This window comes from Capra hircus, chromosome 10 (assembly GCF_001704415.2).
Source record: "Capra hircus breed San Clemente chromosome 10, ASM170441v1, whole genome shotgun sequence".
Classification (NCBI taxonomy): Eukaryota; Metazoa; Chordata; class Mammalia; order Artiodactyla; family Bovidae; genus Capra; species Capra hircus.
In genome coordinates this window covers 66,021,002-66,046,502 of record NC_030817.1, presented here as the reverse complement: position 1 = coordinate 66,046,502, position 25,501 = coordinate 66,021,002, and the positions used below count along the sequence as shown (strand labels likewise).

Below are 25,501 nucleotides of genomic sequence, written 5' to 3'. Positions count from 1 at the left end.
ACACTTCAGCACTCACTAAAGTATCTGTCCAAAACTTCAATAAACAGATATATTAAAAAATTATTTCACTCAACCTTACTAAGAGCATTAACTGTATAGGACATTATAAACCTTTTACTAATGTATTGTAAAACAATATAGATGACAAGTTTTGTATTCTAAAATCAACTGTAACATGCTATTATCATTATAATAAAATAATTCATATACTTGTATTTGTAGGGTCTCACAGAGATAAGGTTTGAACTAATGCTATAATAGTGGGAGAAGCTGAAAATGAGGATTTACCTTAAAAAAAAGGTTTCAGTGTTTGAAGCAATAGAAATTTGTGACTAATTGAAAGTGACAAATAGATGAAAAAGACCAGTTAAGGGTAGGAAGGTTTCCTAGACTGGGAGGCTTATTGCAATGGTGGTGTCATTGCCCTTATAAGAGAATGCAGCAGTAGCAGGTGTATGATGCAAAGAGACAATGAGTTTGATTTTTGGAACACTGAATTTCAGATGTCTACAGGAAGCTCTGCCCTTGCTAACCATCCCTTGCTAGGAATGGATAAGGGCAGGAGAGGAGAATGAACTGCTGGAAGGAGACTGGGAAAGAAGAGTCTAAAACATTGTGTTACATAAGTGGAGGGAAGAGTGAGTTTTGAGGATGTGTTTACTCTGAGGTATTTAAATGTAAGCAATTTTTAACCTTCATCAAGCGCAGGCACAAGTGCCCTCTATACCCTCTAGCCATGTCTGTATTATTAATATCATTCTTTTACTTCAATAATGTCTACAGTTCAGTATCTTAAATGATAGGTTAAGTGGGAAAAAAGCCCCTTGAAATGAAGGTGGGAGATAATGTAACAGTTTGTACCAACAGATGGGCACCAGCCACCAAGGAATCTAAAAAAGATCTGCAGTATAAGAATCTGTTGGTGTGCCTCTAGCACTGTCTAGGGGAGAAACAGAATAGTGGAGGAAAAAGGATTCAAGAATATGCTGTATTGGACACAGGATGCTGGTTAAAACACAACCTTTACCACTAATTTGTATTCACAGCTATACAGTGCCTCCTATTCACCAAGGACTGTGACAGGTGTTCAAAGTATTTTTATTTTGGAAACATCATGACAATCCAAAGGCTAAGTTTATTGGCCCCAAATCGAAGTTAAAGGAAGTGAGGATTAAAATGTTAAAAAAAAAATCTGTTCAAGGTCAAAGTACAGAAAGTGGAGAACTGCACGTTCACTCAAATGGGTCTGATTTCAAGGCCAGGGCTCTTTCCACTATAGTCAATGACCCCAACCTAGTTGTGCGTCACAATTGCCTGGAGAAAACGTGGAAACACATTTTTTAGTTTCCCACTCCTAAGACTGTCTCAGAAGGTGGTAATATTAGTATAGTACTTTTCTCTCAGGGTTGTTGCTCACATTAAATGTAATAAAGTATACTGGACTGTTTGATTAACATCAAGTTTAACATTGATAGGCAATTAATAGTTTTAGTACATGTGATTGTCTAATTTCCTTTCTTTTGATTTCCTAGTCAGAACATAATCTTCTGATAAGTAATTAGGCTTATCAAGTAAGCGCCTTGAAACCAGAAAAGGGTGTGGAAAACAATATATTTTGGCTTGATAACTGCATTATAAATTAACACACTTAATTTCTAGCTTATAAATCAGCATTCTTGAGTCTGAGCAGTGCTAGTCAAATTCCTCGTTTAATCATTCCTTTGTTAACCGAAAAAACAAAGTTTTGAAATCTGCAAAGCTGAAGAATGGAGTTAGAGCAGAACAGATACAAACTGTTTTAATTGGGAGTAGAGTATGTTTTTTGTTGTTATTGTATTTGTTCTGGAGGTCAGTTTCGTGAATACAGTACAAAATTAACTCATTCAAATGCAAGACCACTTTTTCTCATCTTAGTAGATGGTGTTTTTTTTTTCGGCTTCAATGCATCATAGCTAGATTAGGTTGAAACAGAAAATGTAGTAGGGCTACATCTCTGGCTCCTTTAAAATTCCTCCTGCTCCTCTCACCTCCACTTTCCCCAACAATAGCAGTACGCTTATCAAGAAAGGTCTGGTCTTCTGTCCCCAAAGACATTCTGAAGCATTATTTCTACTTCCAAGAGGGGTTTATAGTAAGTTGTATCTAAATTAGCATTCTTCCCCTCCCATTACCACGAACTTTAGATAGTTTGCCTGTAGGCAAATACTTTTTTCTTTCCAATTTTCAAAAAGGCACTCAGCAGGAACTTACCAAATGCATTCTCCCTGAAGAAAAGTTAAGCAGTTTCCCTAAAACCACACAGCCATCAAACTAGTGGGAGAAGGGAGACTGAAAGTGACTGTTACACCCAGTCTCGCTCCCATAATTACCCAAACTGCCTGCATCCCCGCCGTAGGACAGGGCTTTCTACGGGACCAGAAAGGAAAACCAGGGAGGTGAGAGCCAGGAAATCGGGAGAGGTGCCTTTCCCGGCATGCTCTGCAGCACACCGAAGGGCGCCAGACATATCCCGGCGTGCATCGGGGAGCGCCCAAGGGCGATGGTTCCCGGCTCCTGGAGGGGCACGCGAAGTTAAAGCGGTAGGTGTGACCTGAGTTAGTTTTGACTTCCTGCTTTCTCGTTTCCACTTTAGGAATATAATCTCATAACGGCTGAAAAGGAGGTCTTCTAACTACCCTCCCTTTCCGCGTGCGAACGACTTTCGGCGCCGCTTCGAGAACGGTGCCAGGTGATTAGCGGTTAGGGGCGGGCCTGAGCTGATCACGTGATCAAACCTGCCCGCCAATGACTAGCCGGGTGTTCCAGCAGCGCGAGGATTCCGGGACCCGTGTGCGGAGCGGCTCGTGGGCCCGCTGCGGTCGGCCCTGGCAGGTACGCGCAGGCGCCCTGGTTGCCACGCGCCCCGTCTGTCCCCACGCGCCCAGCGGCGCTTACTTGGAGCGAGGTGTTAAGAGTCTTGTCTGTTTTTTTCGGGGGGGGGCAAGGAAAATGTGGGGGGCAGTGGCGTCACGTGGACGCCGCAGCCAATCGCACTCGGAGGCGCACCCACAGCTTTCCCCGGCGCCCCGGGGTGCGACGTGTTCAGTGAGGTTCGGCTTTCCCCTGCCGGTCCCAGCACTCTTTCGAAGCGCATGTGCGGCCTGTAAAGTCTGGCCGCCGGTTTTCGTGGCGTCCTGCTCCGCTGTGAGCACGGACGACAAGTTCTAGGCAAAATGGCTGCTGGAAAGAGTCGCCTAGTAGGGGGAGCGCTGCGGCCGCGTGAAGGTCACATGACGAGGTTGGCAGCGCGTGCTGCTGGCGCGGGGACGGGGGAGGGTGGAAGGGGAGACGAGCAGCCAGTCATGTGCTCTCGACTGCGCCGTTCCTAGGTTTTCCAGCGCTTTTCCTATGGCCCGACTGGCTGCTTTTACTCCTCCCACCTCGAAGCGTGGCAAGCGTCGGTGAGAAGCTGTGTGGTGTGGTAGACCGAGCAGGGTTCTGGGATTGAGGACACCTAGGGTGTAGGCCTTTGGCTGCTTTTGCAATTAGCAAGTCATGTTCCAGTCCTGGGGCTTCCCTGGTGGCTCAGCGTTGAAGAATCCGCCTGACAATGCAGGGGACGCAGGAGACGCAGGTTCGATCCCTTGGTCCGGAAGATCCCGTAGAGGAGGAAATGGCAACCCACCCCAGTATTCTTGTCTGAAAAATTACATGGACAGAGGAGCCCGGCAGGCTGCAGCCCACAGAGTCGAACTGGGCTCAGCACGCTTTTACGTTGCCAGTCCTGGCCTCTGTTTACTCATCGTACAGCTCTGTATAGGAGGTTATTATTATTTTTTAAAGCCCTTAGAAGGTATATGACCTCTACCTCAACCCAATGTCATGCTGATAGCAAAACAATTAAAAACAGTCATTGGGAGATAAGCCGGTCTCCCCGTAGGAGAAAACCCACAATAGTCCCCCTCCGTCCATCCTTAAAGTGATGTGGGAAACTTGGTGGAGGTAGCTTGTTAAAATATTCTGAACACGTCTGTCTGTAGTTAGCAGTAGCATATATACTCTGTACCTGGCCACTATCTCATTTGAAAAGTATTTTGTCTTAGACTTCTAGTCCCTCTGTTTTCTTGGAGAGAAATCAAGAGGGAAGTAGTATTGTCATAACAGTGGAGAAAGGGAAACGAAAGGAGTTAAAGGGCATGTGCTAATGCCCCAAAACTCTCACTAGAAAGAAGTGATCTTCTCCACTTGGTGGGCCAGTCTTTATAAAAATTTTGAGGCTTCCTACCACCAGCCTTTGTTGTTTTTCATAGTTCTGCGTTTTACCAAGGGTCAAGGTTTTAGCGAAATGAAGCAGGCATAAGTTATGTGTTTTTCATATCATTGCCTGTGCTTTATGGTACATTTGGTGTATCTTGAAGAGCCTTTTGAATTTTGTGGGCACACAATCTGGAAAACATTTATTGAACAATAAATGTTTAATAAATGACAATAGTTATCACTTTTGAACAGTTACACTAGTAGTTAACATCTTTCTAGCCTAGTACTTTATATGTCTTAATTCACTTAGTTCTCATAACAAACCTGAGTTAAGTACTGAAAGTGAAAGTGAAGTCGCTCAGTCGTGTCGGACTCTTTGCTGCCCTGGACTGTCCACCAAGCCCCTCCGTCCATGGGATTCTCCAGGCAAGAATACTGGAGTGGGTTGCCATTTCCTTCTCCAGGGTATCTTCCTGACCCAGGGATCGAACCCCGGTCTCCCACATTGCAGGCAGAGGCTTTAACCTCTGCACCTCCAGGGACAAGAATTACAGTCTCTCAGAAAACCTCCTATAGAGACACAGAACTTCAGATCCAAGTACTAACATCAAAAGATTTCAGTAAGTACTACTATCTTCATTTTCCCAACGAGGGAAATAGCAACAGAGAGATTAAGTAACTGGCACAAGGTCGTATGGCTGATAATTTACAATTCCAACCAGAATTCTTTTAGAGAACTTGACAAAATGAGTCTAAGTTTCACTTGGAAGAATGAGCTTATAAAGTTGAAAAAATTTTGAAAGAAGAAAATTAAGTGGGGACTTGTACTAGTGAATATACAAATAAAGCTATGGTAATCAAAACAATAAGCGGTAACTGGAATAGATAGCACTGGGTCAAAATAATCTAGAAATATATAAGACTAGTGTTATACAGGTGACATTTCATGTTAGTTGAGAAAGAATTTTGAAATTATGTTGAAACAATTGGCTAGCCATTTGGAAAAAAAATGGAATCCTTCCTTAAAATGTAAATAAAATCTGAGAGTTAGTTCAGTTGTTCAGTTGTGTCTGACTCTTTGCGACCCCATGAACTGCAGCACATCTGGCTTCCCTGTCCATCACCAACTCCCAGAGCTTACTTAAACTCATGTCCCTTGAGTCGATGATGCCATTCAACCATCTGCCATCTAAAATCTGGGGGAATTAAATATAGAATATGAATTCTAAATTCCTGCTTTAAGGAAGAGAGAAACAGATGATGAAGAAGATGATTAATGAGACCTCAAATAACTTGAAGGAAAAGAACTGTTCAGTATTGGTTGGACTGCTGACATGAATTTTCAGCTTTTTTTTTTTTTAAAGGTAGCTGTGATACAAACCCCAGGACGCCCACCTACCCTGTCACACAAATTGCCAAAGAATAGTTTGTGTAACATTCCACCTTCTTCCATTTAGTCCCTCTTGGAAATCCACCACCAACCTTGGGCACTTCACCCCAACAAATTTGTAAGAGTTGTTAGGTTTTTGTGTAAGACTTGCAAGTCTTGGTGAGTTAGCTGTCTGTGGCTGCTGGAGATTATAATGACCTTTTTTACTTTCTGTGCAACAAAGAAGCTTTGTAAATAAAGTCTTAATATTTAAAGAAAAATTACTGCTTTAAAAAAAACGGGTAAGCAGTTTTCTAATCTTCGCATAGGATGAGCTGTTCTAAGCATGATTGCAAAGGCAATTATGATTGATAGAATTCTTATTGATAAAATTATGTAAAACAGCCTCTAGTTGGCAACAATACCATCAAGTTAAAAGACACCTTTACTCATTTAGTATTCATTTGACATATTTATTGAGTGTGTTTGATGTGGCAGGCAGTTTTCCAGGTGTAGGGGAACCAGTAATGACTAGATCCAGGCAAAATGTGGGGAAAAATTTTTTTGCAGCAGGTTGGACTCAGAAGGTTACTTTAGCATCTAACAGATTGTCGAAAGACCTGAATGGATAGATTGCATGCATAGAGAAATAAAAATAATCAATAAAGATAAAAATTATTTTCTACTTAGAAACAACACAAAACAACTCCCTCTGCAGCAAATTGGCATATATGTGATAAAATAGTAGTATCTAGTATTGGCATAGGAGTGGGGAAATGGGCACACTTATACACGGTTGTTCATGGATATTTACTTTTGAACATTCCTTCTGGAGAATATTTTGGCCATACTTAAGGAAAGCATGGGCATCCCAGGTGACTCAGTGGTAAAGAATCTACCTGCAGTGCAGGAGACACCGGAGAAGGCAATGGCACCCCACTCCAGTACTCTTGCCTGGAAAATCCCATGGACAGAGGAGCATGGTAGGCTGCAGTCCATGGGGTCGCTGAGGGTTGGACACGACTGAGTGGCTTCACTTTGACTTTTCACTTGTATGCATTGGAGAAGGAAATGGCAACCCACTCCAGTTTCTTGCCTGGAGAATCCCAGGGACGGGGGAGCCTGGTGGGCTGCCATCTCTGGGGTCACACAGAGTCGGACACGACTGAGGTGACTTAGCAGCAGCAGCAGCAGGAGACACAGGAGACTTGGGTTCGATCTCTGGGTTGGGAAGAGCCCTTGGAGGAGGAAATAGCAACCCACTCCAGCATTCTTGCCATGGACAGAGGAGCCTGGTGGCTATACTCCATGGGGTTGCCAGTCGCCAGGAGTTGATCACAATTGAGCGACTAAGCACACATTGAAGCATTAATAACCTATCACTCAGCTGCTCCTTTTCTTTATTAAGGCCCTAAGTGGTAAATTTGCAAAGATACTCGTTTAAGAGTTGTCTTTTTTTTAAAATTAATTTTATATTTAACTGAAGGATAATTACTTATAATATTGTGTTGGTTTCTGCCATGCATAAAAATACAGAACACTTCATGAATTTGCATGTCATCCTTGTGTGGTGGCCATGCTAATCTTCTCTGCATCTTTCCAGTTTTAGTATATGTGCTGCTGAAGTGAGCACAATAGTTGTCTTCAATAGTAGCAAAAAAACCCCAAGAAAAATGTAAATTTTAAATAATGGGTGTTTGGCTACATAAATAAGATGCCCTCATAGAGGGTAATTGGAGAAGGCGATGGCACCCCACTCCAGTGGAAAATCCCATGGACAGAGGAGCATGGTAGGCTGCAGTCCATGGGGTCGCGAAGAGTCGGACACGACTGAGCGACTTCCCTTTCACTTTTCACTTGCATGCATTGGAGAAGGAACCCATTCCAGTGTTCTTGCCTGGAGAATCCCAGGGACGGGGGAGCCTGGTGGGCTGCTGTCTACGGGGGTCACACAGAGTCAGACATGACTGAAGTGACTTAGCAGCAGCAGCAGCAGCATAGAGGGTAGTGTCTTGTAACTAGTAGGCGTGATAGAGATTTCTAGTAATGACTTGGAAAGCACATTATATATATTGTTAAGTGTAAAAAGCCAGTTTTAAGGTTATTTGTAGTGTGATCACATTTTTGTAGGCATATACCTCTATGTGTTCATTTACCTAGAAATCTAAGATGGTTTATATCAAACATAAACTAATGGTGATTTTATTTGAATGATAGGATTTTTGGATAAATTTAATTAAAAAAAAACTTGTTATTTTTTGGAAAAGTTTTAGATATATAGAAAAATTTCAAAGACAGTATAGAGAGTCTCTAAATACCAAATGCCCAGTTTTCCCTATTGTTAATGTCTTAATGTTTGTGTGGTGTATATATTATAATTAATGAACTGATACACAATTATGAACTGCATAGTTTAATCAGGTTTTTTTTTCAGTTTTTATCTGTCTTTTTTTCTATTCAAAAATTTCATCTAGGATATCATAAATACTTAAAAATTTTATTAATGGTTTGTTGGTTTCCCTGGTAGCTCAGAGGTAAAGAATTGACCTGCAGTGCATGAGATGTAGGTGACTTGGGATCGATTCCTGGGTTGGGAAGATCCCCTGGAGTAGAAAATGGCAATCCACTTCAGTATTCTTCCTGGGAAAATCACATGGACAGGAGCCTAGCAGGCTATAGGGTCACAAAGAGTCAGGCACGACTAAGTGACTGAACACACACACACACGCACACGCACACGCACATACAGTGCTTTTTTGATGGGTGAAATTACAGGGAAGAAGGTGTGAGGGGGAAAAGAGAAGTGATGTAGGGAAAAAGTGAAAACAAACGTAAGGCATGTGTGACCCAGATGGCCATAGCTTTGTTCCAAACAAAGCTGGCTGCTTGTTCTTCCAAGTCATCTGCAGAGAGTTCTTACGAAATTCTTGCCTCTCAGAACCTTCCATTATACAACACAATACCTTTTAATCATGTCCTCTTAGGATTCTCTTGACTGTGCTAGTTTCTTGACTTTTCTTGTTTTGATGACCTTGACAATTTTGAAGAGTACTGGTCAGATGTTCCTCAATTGGGATTTGATGTTTTTTCCATGATTAGACTGGGGTTAGAGTCAACATGACTTGTCACAATGTTGACCTTGATCACCTGCCTGTGAATTTGGTTTTTAAATGTTTTCTTTTTTTGTAGTTTCTGTTTTTTAGAAAATAATCTGTGTTCCTTGTTTTTGTTATAACAAAAAGTATTTGTAATAATATTGTGAACATGTCTGTCGATCTTTAGTAATAGCATTTGTAGTAAGTGGTACATCGATAAGCTGATAATACAGACAGATGATAATAGAAATTAGAGTCAAAGAAAAAATAACTGGCCAAGTTGCTGGAAGGACTAATTATAGAAAGGAATTAAAGGCATTAGTATAGTATAGCTTGTTTTAACAGTCTTTAAACTGTGTTAGGAAGAACAGCCTGGTAACTATGAATTATGCCTAACAAGGTGAAAATAAATAAGATAGATTAGGCCAATTAGGTAAATTCATTCAACAGCAAGTATTAACGAACCCTACTGTATGCCAGGTATTATACAGGTCTAGGGATTGAGCAGTGAAGAAGACAGTGTCTTAATTTTTTTTTTTCCTAAGATTTTATCTGGCCATGCCACATAGAATTTGGGATAGGATCCCTGACCAGAATAGTTCCCTGACCAAGGAGACGAGGGACTGAACGTGTGCCCCCTGCAGTGGAAACTGGGCCACCAGGGAAATCCCAACAATCTTATTTATAATGGAAATTTATGTTCTAGTAGATAGACAACAAACTAATACATAATATGATTTCAGATATTGTCACAGTGCTGTGAAGAAAACAGTACAAAAGAATAGAGCGTGGTGGTGGTAGGCTTCGTGTTTCTTTTAGGTGGTCATGCGCTAAGGATTCTCTGAGGTAGCATTTAAAGGTAAAGAAACCTGAATGATAAGGAGTGAGCCCTGCTAGCATGTGGAACTTTTCAAGCAGTGGGAGGGGCTACTAGTGCAAAGGTTCTGGGGCAAGAATCAGTTTGAGATTTTCAAGGAAGTGTAAGAAGGCTGGTGTGCTAGAGTTTGGAGATTGCTGCAGTATTGATGGCAGTGGTGGTGGAAGAGTTTGGTAGTAGGAAATGATACTGAGAAGTTGGTGGGTCTCAGATGGTATAGAGCTTTATAAACTAGAAGGGCTTTGGATTTTGTTCCAAGTGTGGTGGGATCCACTGGACAAGTTTTATGAAGACAAACAGTACTATCTAATTTATGTTTTTACAAGATTGTTTTGACTACTGGAGAGGCAAGAGGGGCAGCAGGAGACCATTCAGGAAGTCATTGGAATGGTATGATGAAGTATGGTGGCTTTGGGTCAGAGAGGCAGTGATGGAAGCAGTGTGAAGGGAGGTCAGATTCAGAGTCTGTTTGGAAGGTGGAATTGATAGAATTTGCTGATAGATTAGTGGTGAGATGTGTGAGAGAGGGATCAAAGATGGATCCAAGGTTAGCTAGAGCAATTAGTATCACATACAGAGATGGAAAACTGGAAGGAGTTATTAGTTTGGAGTTTAAACTGAACAGTTTAATTGGATATGTTGAATTTGAGATGTTCACTGGAAATCCTTCCTGGTGGTTCAGACTGTAAAGAATCTGCCTGCAAAGCAGGAGACCTGGGTTTGATCCCTGGGTTGAGAAGATCCCCTGGGAGAAGGGAATGGTTACCCACTCCAATATTCTTGCCTGGAGAATCCTGTGGACAGAGGAGCCTGGTGGGCTACAGTCCATGGGCTCGCAAAGAGTTGTGAGTGACTAACACACGCGCTCTCTATCCAGAAATAGGTAATTGATTGTTCAGTCTGGAGCCCAAAGTCAAAGTCATGGCTGTGAATATACATTTAGGATGTCATCAATACGTAGATGGTGTTTAAAAATCTGGGTCTGGTGAGATCAGCCAGGGAGGTAAAGAGGGCCAGTGACCGAGCCCTGAAGCTAAACTGAAAGCATAGATAGAGAAATAAGTAACCCTTAGATTGTTTTGTATCTGCATAAGCACAGTATTTACTGTGTCTGTATGATACAATATTAAATAAAGCTTTTGAGATGATTGTAATGTAACTTGGGCTCTTCCTGATACATAAACTGATTCTTCAGGTTTTTCTCTCTGCCCTACTTAAAGAGTTTTGTCTCTATTACCTGGGGGCATAAACTCCAAATTTCATAGTTTAGCATGCCAGACCTATCACTGTTGAACTCTGCCCTACCTTTCTATCCTCTCTCCTCTTTATCATTCCTGTCATGCCCAACATGTCCTGCTTGTGTATAACCCTCTATTTGCCTGATACACTCTTTCTACTTCTCTTTCTGCTCTTTGCCTCAAACTCTTGCTCAGTCTTCTGTGTGTAGCTTACATTTGCTATGTAATTTCCCCAAATTTCCACAGATAAAAGTTTGCTCCTCAGTGCACAGTACTTCCTCAGCTCTGTTGTTGGTACTTTAATTTATAGCAGAATATAAAGTCAGTTGATATTGACTGGCTGTTTTTTTTAGGTGGGTAAATGATGTTTATTTTTATTGAAAAAATTTTTAAAAATTTTAATTGGAGACTAATTACAATATTATGGTGGTTTGGGCCATACATTCACATGAATCAGCCATGAGTGTACATGTGCTCCCCATCCTGACCCTTGACTGGCTTTTTTAATTCATTTGTTTCCCCAGTGTGTGACATGTAGTAGATGTTCAAGCTAATGCTTGGAAAAAGTTTAGAAGTTTTGTTTTGGCAAAAGAGAGTAAATAACTAAAACTTTATCTTATAATGCATGAACATATGGATCATTAGCTGAGATTTTTAGGATTTTTTTTACTGGTGAGTTTTGGTTTTAATGATATTTATTGTGATTGAATTTAGCCAGTACAAAGTTTAATATTGTCAATTAGGAGCCTTAGTTCAGAGACATTTTTAGAGTGGTTTAATCTCTAGAGTTGAATAATGCTTATTCTTTGAAGGCAAGGTATTATAATAGATTTCTTCTTTCATTTGCCCACTTTCACACCCACCTTCTCAGTAGTCAGGAATTCTATTTTAACATTACATGTGTACTTTGAGCTGTTTGCTAGAGGAGAAACCCAATGTAATAAATCCAGTAGAATCAGCAGTACCCACCCCAGGAATGTCTTTAAACTATTGCAGAGAGACAGACTTAATGGTGTGAATTGTAGGTGTGCAGGTTTCAGTCTGTGAGCTCAAGTAGGGTTAATTATTCTGTCATTCAATTGTAGGCATGTATTAAGCACCACCATATATGGGCACTGTATGGGGTGCTGTGGGGGATGCACAAAAGAAAAGTTCTGGTTCCTTGCACACAAATCCCTGACAATTTAGTCAAGGAATTGAAACATAACATTAAAAAGGAGTTTAATCGTAACAAGCGGTGTATCAGTAAGTGCAAAGTACTGTGTATAAATCAAAGACTTTGCATTTCTTAAGCCCATAATTATGTTTGCAGAGATATATGGTCTTATCTTGCATCTGTTTCAACATTTTGACCTGACTTGCAAGCTCTGCATTTTCTCCTGTCCTTAAACATTTTCAGTTTCAAAAAGATATTGTTGATTTCACTCTTTGATGTAATGAAAGCCCTATATGGGAAGAGTGCTCTGCCAGTGCATTGCTTTCCAGCATTTGATTCTTGCATGCCTATAAAGCAAATAGGTAATTTGAAAAGGTAGAATGTTATTTAACCTTTGTTAGTGTGACAGAGGCATCCTTTTATAGTTTTGCTATATGGATAGGTTTCCTTAGACACATTTTCTCCTTCTGCCTAAGGCTGAAGGGGTGGGAGCAGTTGAGGGGGAAGGGAGAAGTGTAGAGAACCTAGAGGAAAAACTGTTGTGTGTATGAATATGAGTTTAAAAGTACTTATTTTTGGATTTGAATTATAGAAGCAGTTTTCTTCTCATTTGAGAAGATATGAAAAACATAGATAAACACAAAAAAGGAAATAAAAATGTCAAATATGCTACCTACCACTTTTAAGGAATCTGCGTACCAGTGCAGGAGGCACAGGTTTGATTGCTGGTCTGGGAAGATCCCCTGGAGAAGGAAGTGGCAACCCACTCCAGTATCCTTGCCTGGAAAAACCCCACGGACAGAGGAGCCTGGCGGGCTACAGTCCACGGAGTTGCAAAGAGTGAGACAGCCTCCCACTCACTGTTAACCTTACTGATATGCTTCTAGTCTTTTTTTTTTTAAGTGGCAAGTTTTGTTTTTTAGTAAATAAAATATTTCAGCTACCTTTAGATATGAATAAATAATTGCCTTTACATAAGGTGAATCCAGGCAGATTACTCTCAGTGCAGTTCTTCAGTAGCTTCTCATAATAAATGGAATCAAGTGGAGACCAGTTCAGATTCTTTAGCCTAGCAGATACAGCCCTTTACCTTATAGCTTTGGGCTTCTCTGGTGACTCAGTTGGTAAAGAATCTGACTGAGCCACCTGCAATGTGGGAGACCTGGGTTAAATCCCTGGGTTGGGAGGATCCCCTTGAGAAGGGCATGGCAACCCACTGCAGTATTCTTGCCTGAAGAATCCTCATGGACAGAGGAGCCTGGCAGACTGCAGTCCATGGGGTTGTAAAGAGTCCGACATGACTGCGTGGCTAAGCACACGCACCTTGTAGCTTATCTCATTTACTGTCTGTCTCTCTCAGACACATCTTTGTTAAATCCATACTACAGGTACTACTTTCAGGCCTCTAGACCAGGGGTTGGGAGACTTTTTCTGTAAAAGGCCAGATAAGAAATATTTTAAGTTTTTGGGGTCTTTTTTGTCAATAACTACTCACTTGTGCTGTGGTAGCATGAAGGCAGCTATTGACAATGTGTAAGTGAATGATCATGGCTCTGTTCCAGGGAAACTTTAATTATGGACATTAAAATTTTTCATGTCATTAAAATTTGATTAAATTTTTTTCAACCATTAAAGAATGTAAAAACCATTCTTAGTCTGTGGGCAAATAAAAAAAGATGGCAGAACATGGCCTATGGGGTTGTAGTTTTCCAACTGCTGTTATAGACTACCATGCTTGCTATACCTCTGCCTGTATTCAGTGTTCCTTCCCCCCATTTTTTTTTTCCTAGGATGACTGACTGTCTTGCTCATAACTCATCTTAGAAGTCAGAGTCTCAGGGAAGTTAGAGCTCTGCTGTTTAGACCTCTATCGTTGTATTTATTTGACTATATTAAAAAACTGTAATAAAATAGAATATAAAATACACTGTTTTAACTAGTGGTAAGTATCTAGTTCTTTGGCACTGTGTTCACATTGTTGTGCAGTCATCATTACCATCCATCTCCAGGATTTCATTTCTCCAGGCTGAAACTCTGTATATATAAAATACTATTTAATTTACCATTTTCCTCTCACCCTAGTCCCCGCACACCATTCTGCTTTCTGTCTCCATGAATTTGACTACTGCAAATACCCCACATACGTGAAATCATACAAAATATTAGGTTGGTACAAAAGTAATTGAGGTTTTGGACTGTGAATTTTAAATCATTATAACTAGGTTCAAACAGATCTTTATTAATCAAAATAGGAACCATTACAATCAACACATTTTTGCCAATGAGAAACAAGTTCATTTATTCCTGTAGTGTAAAAATCCATGCTTTGGGATTTGATAATCTCTTGGAAAACATTTTCTGCCTCCTGCTGGATGTAGAAGCATTTTCCCTGCAAAAGGTTGTCTAGATGCTTAGAGAAGTGTAGTTGATTGGCGAGGGGCAGGTGAATATGGCAGATGAGGCAAAACTTGGTAGTCCAGTTCGTTCAGCTTTTGAAGCATTCATTGTACGATGTATGGTCGCACGTTGTCATGGAGAAGAGTTGGGTCCATTCTGTTGACCAGTGCGGGCTGCGGGTATTGCAGTTTTCGGTGCATCTCATCAAATTGTTGAGCATACTACTCAGATGTAATGGTTTTGCTGGGATTCAAAAAGCTGTAGTGGATCAGACTGGCTGCAGACCACCGGACACTGACCATGACCTTGTTTTGGTGCACGTTTGGCTTTGGGAAGTGCGTTGGAGCTCCTGCTCAGTCTAACAACTGAGCTGGTCACCGCCTGATGTATAAAATCCACTTTTCATTTGTCGCATGTCACAATCTATCAAGAAATGATTTGTTGTTGTTGGGCGGAATGAAAGGTGACATGTCAAAACAAAGAATTTTTCGATTTGTGGTCAGCTCATGAGGCACCTGCTTATTGAGCTTTTTCACCTTTCCCATTTGTTTCAAATGCCGAATTACTTTAGAATGGTCAATGTTGAGTTCTTCAGCAACTTCTTGTGTAGTTGTAAGAGGATCAGCTTGGGTGATTGCTCTCAGTTGGTCATTGTCAACTTTCCATTGCCTGGCCAGCATGCTTCTCATCTTCAAGGCTCTCATCACTTGCAAAACTTCACGAACCACCACTGCATCATACATTTGTTAGCAGTTCCTGGGACAAATGCATTGTTGATGTTGTGAATTGTCTCCACTGCTTTGTGACTGATTTTGAAATTAAAAACAAAATTGCTTGAATTTGCTTTTTGTCTAACATCATTTTTATAGGCTAAAATAAATATAAATACTAAGTAATGTCATTAGCAAAAAAAAAAAAGGTGAGAAATGTGCATTAAAATGATGTATAACATAACCACATTTAAGAATGTATTCCAGTATCAAATGGGAAAGTTCAACAGTGCAAAAAACCACAGTTACTTTTGTACCAACCTAGTATTTGTCTTTTTGAAACTGGCTAATTTCACTTAGGGCTTCCCTGGTGGCTCAGTGGTTAAGAATCGCCTACCAATGCAGGGGATGCAGTTTCGATCTTTGGGTTGGGAAAATCCCCTGGAGAAGGAAATAGCAACCTATTCCAGTGTTCTTGCCTGGGAAATCTCATGGACAGAGGAGCCTGGTGGGCTACAGCCCATGGGTCACAAAAAGAGTTGGACATACCTTAGGGACTAAACAGCAAGAATTTCACTTAGCCTGATGCTTCATGGTTCATCTATGTTGTACCATGTGTTAGGATTGGCTGAATAATATTCTGTGTTGTCATTAGTCACAAAGTCATGGCTATTATATGTATATATCATGTTTTTTTGTGTATCCACCCATCTGTTGTTGGATATTTGGGTTGTTTCTATGTTTTGGCTGTTGTGAATAATGTTATGAACGTGGGTATATAAACATCTCTTTGAGTCTGTGCTATCAATTCTTTTGAGTATATATCTAGAAGTATTGATAGAATTGCTGGATCACATGGTAATTCTGTTCTTAAATTTTTGAGGAACTGCAGTAGTTTATCATTAAGACTCGAGTTTTTTTAAAGTAAACCTTTTGGCGAATGATCTTAGATTATAGAAAAGTTGTAAAGTTTATAACAGAGATTTTCTATGCTCCTCACCCAGTTTCTCCTAATGTTAACGTCTTACCTCACGAGGGCACCTTTGTCAAAACTGAGAAACCAACATTGATATATTACTATTAGGTAAATTCCAGGCTTGATTTGGACTTCATTAGTACTCTTGCTTGGAAACGCCCATGGACGGAGGAGCCTGGTGGGCTGCAGTCCATGGGGTCGCTAAGAGTCGGACACGACTGAGCGACTTCACTTTCACTTTTCACTTTCATGCTTTGGAGAAGGAAATGGCAACCCACTCTAGTGTTCTTGCCTGGAGAGTCCCAGGGATGGAGGAGCCTGGTAGGCTGCCGTCTCTGGGGTTGCACAGAGTTGGACACGACTGAAGTGACTTAGCAGCAGTAGTTTTCCCAATAATGTGCTTGTTCTGTTCCTGGATACACTTGAGGATATTACATTGTATTTATTCTGTATGTTATTTTATGTTTAGTCTTTTTGTTGTTGTTGTTTTGTTGTTGTTTGTTTCTCTAGTACTTAGTACAGAGCATGGTATGTAATAAGAGCACAGTGTTTCTTGAATAAATGATCTCCTTTTAATTTTTCTCTCCTTTTTGGGGGCATGTTCATTAATTGTCCTTCAGGTTTGCTTGACTGATATTTATCCTTGTATCTTTATGTTCCTCTCTGTGGATAACTTTGATAAAAATAAAATTACAATTAAAGATATTTGGTAAAGAATGACAACAAAAACTCCAATCAAACTCAGATTCTCCTTTACAAAAGCCACAAAAGTTGATCACTTTTTGCTAAATATATCTGATAACAAGGGAGCTTACCACTTTGTGAGGAAACTTGTTTCATTGTTGAGTAGTTTTAGAGGTCAAAAGGTTATTCCTTATGCTCATTTGAAAACCTTTGGTAGAAACTTCCATTCCAGAACCCTCTAGAATATATGGAATATTCTTGCTTTCACGACAACCTTCAAGTAATTTCTTTAACTTATTTTCATAATCCATCCCTACATCTTAAATCTTCTAGGCAATGATTATGAAAATCATCTTTGATTTTGAGACTGATTATCACTGAATCCTTCCAGATCATGGTTCACTGACTCCTGACTGTTCTGTGGATGTTGATTTGTTGGTTCTGCTGCAGGTGGCTGTGCTGCCCAAACCTCTACTGCCTGGTGACCTTAATTGGCTACTGATGTTCTTGTGTGATCTTCTCAAGAGCTGACCTCAGTGGTGCCTGTGGAATTATCAATGTTGACTTTATAGCTGCCCTTTTTGGCCCATTCTCTTCTCCTGATACCACTAAAGTTCCCATTAAGTTTCCTAAAGGTTAGCCTCGTGCTTTTAATTTCTTACAGCAGACTTAACAAGGAATTTGAGAGAAGCTTCTCTGCGCTTGGTAGTCTACCCTCGCATAGTGCCAGAGGATTCCTTCCTTGCCAGTAGTCTGCTGGAGTTTTTTGATACAGCTCATGTACCTCTACTCTACTGTCTCTCACCACATTAAGAATTCTCTTTTTTAGCCGAGGTTTTGCCTGGAGTGATTGGATATGGCCTGCTTCCTTATTATTTAAGCATGTTAGTTCTAATGTTCTGGGATCCTACCGTCAGCTGTAAAGTCCTCCTGCAAAGAATTCCCTGGTGGTTCAGTGGATAGGACTCAGCACTTTTCATACTAGCTTGGCACAGCTTAAAAAAAAAAGCCCTCCTGCAAACTTAACAGCTTATTGCCTACCTTGCCCAAATTCCTCTGGAGAGGGAATTCACTCCCAGCCTAGTCCTTTGTTGCATTTACAGCAAAGGCTGGACATAACATGTGTTGGAAGAATGGAGGAATATTAACTAAATTGTGGTGTTAAAAGTGAAAAACACATATTAAAGACTTTGCAGCAACTTGCAAAGTATGTTTTCAAAAACAGTGTTAAATGAAGAGTAGAACCAAAAGTGCAGAGATCTTGCTTTAAAAAAAGATGTCTAAAAAAACCCCAAACCCTATACAAATATATACACATGAATATAGAAATTCAGAGTAATACAAAGTCACGGTCAGTAGTAAGACTGTGCTGCTGCTGCTGCTGAGTCACTTCAGTCGTGTCCGACTCTGTGCGACCCCATAGACGGCAGCCCATCAGGCTCCACCGTCCCTGGGATTCTCCAGGCAAGAAACTGGAGTGGGTTGCCATTTCCTTCTCCAATGCATCAAAGTGAAAAGTCAAAGTGAAGTCGCTCAGTCGTGTCCGACTCTTAGCGACCCCATGGACTGCAGCCTACCAGGCTCCTCCGTCCATGGGATTTTCTAGGCAAGAGTACTGGAGTGGGGTACTAAGACTGTAGGTATCAGAAATTATATTATTTATTGATTTTTCTGTGTTTTCTGTTAGAATGCAAGCTCTAAGAAGTCAAGAGTCTAGACGGTCTGTCCTAGATCAGTGCCTGGCCTGTAGTAGTTTTCAATAAATCATGTTGATTGTTTACTGGATTAGAATTTGAAATTTTTTTGATTGTTTTATTGTTTAGTGCTATAGTAGTGCTTGTGTGTGTGTGAGTCATCTGTCATGTCCGGCTCTCTCTCCATGGAATTCTCCAGGCAAGAATACTGGAGTGGATTGCCATTCCTTTCTCCAGGGGCTCTTCCCAACCCAGGGATTGAACCTAGGTTTCCCACATTACGGGTAGATTCTTTAACATCTGAGCCACCAGGGAAGCCCTATAGTAATGCTTATTGAAGTTACAAACAAAAATTAAAAAGTGAATTCTCAATGATTTCAACCTTTTAAAAATACATTATAGTATCTGAATATTCTTCCCACCCTTGTTGGCCTTCTTTGGTCCTCTTAAAAAGTGGTGCCTCAAACAGGATATACTAGTACAGATTTTGACAGGCCAGCCCAGTGAATAGAGGAATATTTTCTACTCAGGTTCTGATAGAAAGTGTACGCAGAAGAACTGTACAAAAAGGATCTTATTGACCCAGATAACCATGATGGTGTGATCACTCACCTAGACCCAGACATCATGGAGTGCAAAGGCAAGTGGGCCTTAGGAAGCATCACTACAAACAAAGCTAGTGGAGGTGATGGAATTCCAGCTGAACTTTTTGAAATCCTAAAACATCATGCTGTGAAAGTGCTGCACTCAATATGCCAGCAAATTTGGAAAGCTCAGCAGTGGCCACAGGACTGGAAAAAGCCCTTTTTCATTCCAATCCCAAAGAAAGACAATGCCAAAGAATGTTCAAACTACCGCACAATTGCACTCATCCCACACACTAGCAAAGTGATGCTCAAAATTCTCCAAGGTAGGCGTCAACAGTATGTGAACTGAGAACTTCCAGATGTTCAAGCTGGTTTTAGAAAAGGCAGAGGAACCAGAGATCCAATTGCCAACATCCAGTTGATCATAGAAAAAGCAAGAGAATTCCAGAAAAACATCTGGTTTATTGACTGTGCCAAAGCCTTTGACTGTGTGGATCACAAACTGGAAAATTTTTCAAGAGATGAGAATACCAGACCACCTTACCTGCCTCCTGAGAAATCTGTATGCAGGTCAAGAAGCAACAGTTAGAACCAGACATGGAACAATGGACTGGTTCCAAATTGGAAAAGGAGCCCGTTAAGGCTGTATATTGTTACCGTGCTTATTTAACTTATATGCAGAGTACATCATGTGAAATGCCTGGCTGGATGAAGCACAAGCTAGAATCAAGATTGCAGGGAGAAATATCAGTAGCTTCAGATATGTAGGTGACAACACCCTTATGGCAGAAAGTGAAGAGGAACTAAAGAGCCTCTTGATGAAAGTGAAAAAGAAGAGTGAAAAGCTGGTTTAAATCTCAACATTCAGAAAACTAAGATCATGGCATCTGGTCCCATCACTTCATGGCAAATAGATGGGGAAACAGTGGAAACAGTGACAGATTTTATTTTTTTGGGCTCCAAAATCTCAATTGGTGACTGCAGCCATGAAATTAAGACACTTACTCCTTGGAAGAAAAGTTATGACCAACCTAGACAGCATATTAAAAAGGAGAGACATTACTTGCTGGCAGAGGTCTGTCAAAGCTGTGGTTTTTTCCGTGGTCACGTATGGATGTGAGAGTTGGACTATGAAGAAAGTTGAGCGCTGAAGAATTGATGCTTTTGAACTGTGGTGTTGGAGAAGACTCTTGAGAATCCCCTGGACTGCAAGGAGATCCAACCAGTCCATTCTAAAGGAGATCAGCCCTGAATATTCATTGGAAGGACTGATGCTGAAGCTGAAGCTCCAATTCTTTGGCCACCTGATGTGAAGAATTGACACATTGGAAAAGACCCTGATGCTGGGAAAGATTGAGGGCAGAAGGAGAAGGGGATGACAGAGGATGCGATGTTTGGATAGTATCACCGACTCAACGGATATGAGTTTGAGCAAACTCCAGGAGTTGGTGATGGATAGGGAAGCCTCGGATGCTGCAGTCCATGGGGTTGCAAAGAGTTGGACACGACTGAATGACTGAACTGAATGGTGGGAGTATGGTTTATTAAGTGAAAGTGAAAATCTCCCAGTCGTGTCCGACTCTTTGTGACCCCATGGACTGTACAGTCCATGGACTTCTCCAGGCCAGGATACTGGAGTGGGTAGCCTTTCCCTTCTTCAGGGGGTCTTCCCAACCCAAGGATTGAACCCAGGTCTCCTGCATTGCAGGCGGATTCTTTACCAGCTGAGCCACAAGGGAAGCATGGTTTAATAAGTTGGGGCTTCCCTGGTGGCTCAGAGGTTAAAGTGTCTGCCTTCAATGTGGGAGACCTGGGTTCGATCCCTGGGTCGGGAAGATCCCCTGGAGAAGGAAATGGCAACCCACTCCAGTCTTCTTGCTTGGAGAATCCCATGGACAGAGGAGCCTGGTGGGCTACACAGTCCACGGGGTCGCAAAGAGTCGGACACGACTGAGCAACTTCACTTTCACTTTCTAGTATAGGTGCTAGGGCTTGCCCGTGGCGTTGTTAATGTATAAAACCCAGATATTCTGCCTATTTTTCTTGAGCAGTAACTCCAGAAGTTGACAACTAAGTGGATGTTGTACACAAGCTCATAATCTGTCATCTTCACATGGCCAACAGCCACTGCCACACACAGCACCTTCTTCGTCTGGAGTTTGATCATGGACTTCACTTCACTAACTTGGCCATCATGTTCTCATGGTGAATCAGCAAGGAACGAAATTTGCCAACCTTATTCAGGCCTGGGCCCAGAATTTGTGGGGTCTGCTGAAGACTGAATCATAAAGGCATCATGCTTCTTGGCCAGCTTCTTGACCAGCTTCTTCTTCTTGTTGAGTCGGTTTAGCACCAAAATGTCCACATGGGGGGATATCTGCAACTTTGGCCTATTCACAGTGCTATCTGTCTCCTCGAACACATATAGAGACCATGGGGCAGGGAGTGGGCTTGAGCCTGACTGTGCCAGAGAAGCATTTGTCCTTCTGAGGGTTGTAGTTCTTCAGGCTGACCTGAAGCTTCACCACTCCGAAAACTTCAGTGTTTGCACTGGTTCCTATGCAAGACTTCCCACACTAACTCCTAGAGGGTGTCTGGGGAGATTTTGCTGCTTGGGGTTCTTTGTGTTGAAATAACTAGAAGAGAGCCACACCTCCATTTTTAGAGTTTGTTTTTGTTTTTAGGTTAAATTTACTTTGTTGGTATTTAAAACTTTAGTTTTGTTAACACATTGTAATAATTTCCAGGTCTTTCCCAGTGAGTATTTACCTGCTGATAGAACTGATCAGCTTGCCTGCACTGGAAGTGCTAAGTAGCAAAACATTCAAAAATTGGGCAGCCAGAGAATAAAAGAAGTAAAACCTCTGCAAAATCTACACATTTTCTAATGATCCTCCAGATAATTTAGTGATGATTATCCATTTACTAGGTGTGTTCTTCAGAATTCCTGAAGTGGCAGGAGGTTAAGTACTTAGATAAAAATCAGAAACTGACCTCTTGGCTTTGTCTTCAGATAGTATTGAAAATCTGTTTTTTTCCAGGAAGGTGTGCCATTGCAGTCTTACCATTATTCTCCAGATGCTTAGCAACTGCCAAGAGCCCCTCATTTCATGATCTTCATTGGCTCTCATATTCATGGACCAGGAGTTGGCAAATTTTTTCTGTAAAGGTTCAGATAGTAAATATTTTAGACTTTGTAGGCCTGAGGGTCTCTGCATTAACAACTCATCTATGCTGTTGTATCATAAAACCAGCCATAGACAATTCATAAGTGAATGCATGTGATGATATTCCAGTAAAACTATTTACAAAAGTAGACATCAGGCCTAGTAGTGTGATGACCCCTATCACCCGCCACCTTCACCTTCATTAAGAAGATGAAATAGTAGAACTCTATGGTGGAACTCATTTTCTTTTGAAAGGCCTTGAATCTTTGAAGGACTTGAAGGGCTTCTAACTTCCAATATTTGTTTTTTGAAAATCCTTTGCTTTTCTAATTTATTGATCCTTTATTTAAAAACTAATCATTTGCTGCCCCCCGCCCCACACACACGGCCAGTCTTTTCTGGTTCACACTACTTTCTGTGTGCCTCTTAAAAGTTACTTAACTTTTTCCACATCAGTACAATGGAGATAATAATATCTACTTTAGGCTTGCTGTGAGAATTGATTAGATAAGAATCTAAAGTGCTGGAGACAATGCTTGGCATATAGTAGGCAGTTAGTAAGTATTTGCTGCTATTATTGTCAACATTATCGTCATTTTACAAATTGAAATGCCCTTCTCAGTGTTTTTGACAGCCCGTTACTACTTCCTGGTCCAACCCTAATGGCAGAAAGAGAAGAGGAACTAAAGAGCCTCTTGATGAAAGTGAAAGAGGAAAGTGAAAAAGTTGGCTTAAAACTCAACATTCAAAAAACTAAGATCATGGCATCTGGTCCCATCACGTCATGGCAAATAAATGGAGAAACAATGGAAACAGTGACAGACTTTTATTTTCTTGGGCTCTAGAATCACTGCAGATGGTGACTGCTGCAGCCATGAAATTAAAAGACGCTTGCTCCTTGAAAGAAAAGCTGTGACAAACCTAGATGTTACTTTGTCTGTCTAATCAAAGCTATGGTTTTTTCCAGTGGTCATGTATGGGTGTTAGAGTTGGACCATAAAGAAAGCTGAGTGCCAAAGAATTGATGCTTTTGAACTGTGGTGTTGGAGAGATTCTTGAAGAGTCCCTTGGACTGCAAGGATATCCAACCAGTCTATCCTAAAAGAAGTCAGTCCTGAATATTCATTGGAAGGACTGATGCTGAAGCTGAAGCTCCAGTCCTTTGGCCACCTGATGCAAAGAACTGACACATTGGAGAAGACCCTGATGCTGGGAAAGATTGAAGGCCGGAAGAGAAGGGGACGACAGGAAGATGAGAAGGTTGGATAGCATCACTGACTTGATGGACATAAGTTTGAGCAAGCTCCGGGAATTGATGATGTACAGGGAAGCCTGGCTTGCTGCAGACCATGGGGTCACAAAGAATTGGACATGACTGAGCAACTGAACTGAACTATCTCCTGGAACTGTGGGGTCCCTATGGTGTGAAGTCTTGATTTCATAGAGAAAGCGTAGGATAGCTTGAGGTGATATTCAGGGCTTTAGGATTAAGGAGTGGGAATGGAATAGTCTGTATCCCTGAGCCTAATATAGAGGTTGAAGCCCATATGAATTTCATCCCAAATTGCATTTGCTAAGTTTGGATGGAGATATCAGAATCCATATATACCTTTCTTCACCCAGGTGACTCCTTATCAGGATTATGCATGTTAGTGTCAACCAGATTGTTTTCCAAGCTGTTAACTGTATTTATATTTTCAAAATGAAAGCTTTTCAGCACTGCAGATTACTTTTCAGTTCTTTTTAAAGTGTTATAACTGCCTTTTTAATTTTAAATAGTTCTAGTTCTTGCAACCAGCATTTTATATTGCCAGTAAGAATTTAAGATATTAGAGCAATAGAGCTAACCAGTATTGATGCCATTTTGAAGTAGTAATAGATTTGATAACAGATTTTTCCAGATTGAAATGTTCATGTAGAAGCATACTTTATTTTCTCAAATTCTCCTTAATTTCATTTTTAGAGAATACTCTGCCTTCTGAGTGGCATGCTAGTAAAGATGTGGCTAGGAACAGACATTCTTGTGTCATCTTTATGGGAAATAGGGAATCATTGTAAAAGTCATCAATTATTATTTGTTTAAGCATTTTTAATTTTTGACAAGCCTAAAAATTGCATGAGATATACTTGTTTTCCCCCAGAAATTCAGCCTTAATTTAGCTGTTTATTTTACCAGTGTATGGTCCAACATGATAGGAATTCATTCTTACTCTGTGAAAAATAGCTTCCCCCTAAGGGTTACTTACAAACCAGACGTTGTGTTAGGTACCATTATCTAATCTCTTAGGTGGTCTCTTCCTCTTGACTGTGTTCTCTTACAGTATATTCTTAATATAGCAGCCAGAGGGATGGTGTTAAATCAGAGATGCTGTTAAAGTCAGGTCATGTCATGCTTAGAACTCTACAGTGAGAAGAAAAAAAAAACTCTACAGCGGCTTCTTTTTTTTTTTTTTTGGGCAGAATAAAATCTTTACAGTGGCCTATAAGGTTCTGTATGATCTGATCCCCTCTTAGTTCTCTGACTTCATCTTTTACCACTTACCCTATTCTCTGCTCCATTTCCTTAGCTTCCTTGCTTTTCCTTTATCAAGGCTTCCCTGGTTGCTCAGATGGTAAAGAATCTGCTTCCAATGCAGGAAACCTGGGTTTGGGAAGATCCTCTGGAGAAAACAATGGCAACCCACTCCAGTATTTTTGCCTGGAGAATTCCATGGACAGAGGAACCTGGTGGGCCACAGTACATAGGGTCACAAAGAGTTGGGCATGACTGAGCAACTAACACTTTCACACTTTGTAAGTCTAAGGTTTTCAGCTTCAATCTCTACCATTCATTGAAATAGAAAAATCTGGAGGGACTTTGGATTTTGAAGGCAAGATGGAGTCTGAGGTGGGGACAAGACATCCAGATGGTAGTGTCCAGTAGGAAATGGGAGGTGCATAACTGCCTCCTATGGAAATGGTTAGGACTGGAACTGTAGTCCATTTCTTTTTAAACCTATGGGGTAACATACATATAGAAAAATACACACATCATAAATGCAGAACTGTTGAATTTTTACAAAATGAATGTACCCTTGATGTAGCACCTAAATCAAGAAAGAATTATTACCATCATTCTTGAAGTGATGATGATGATGGTAATGAACTATAATGTTTTAATTGGCATTTGTTCTGTGTCTTCTTTGATTGTAAACACTTGGAGACAGGGACCATACCTGTTTTACATATCATGGTAGTCTAGTAAGGTGATTTTTGTTGATGATTGCTCAGAGGAGTCTTAACTTTCATTAGTCATCCCAGGGTGAGGAAAGTGTT

General features: G+C 40.9%; 1 protein-coding gene and 1 pseudogene across 2 annotated transcripts in view; one reads left to right on the top strand and one right to left on the bottom strand.

The window, feature by feature from the left end:
- The window catches only part of MGA (MGA, MAX dimerization protein), a 150,550-nt gene continuing 127,567 nt past the window's right edge, over nt 2,519-25,501 (top strand). Inside the window, exon 1 of one of the 2 annotated variants that reach the window (XM_013966997.2) lies at nt 2,519-2,579. The gene's annotated coding sequence lies outside the window, so the exon portion shown is untranslated. Of the gene's footprint in view, nt 2,580-2,808; nt 2,872-25,501 lie in introns of those variants that run through there. The other variant, XM_018054415.1, reaches the window with a different exon arrangement.
- LOC102174665 lies at nt 20,918-25,417 on the bottom strand (annotated as a pseudogene).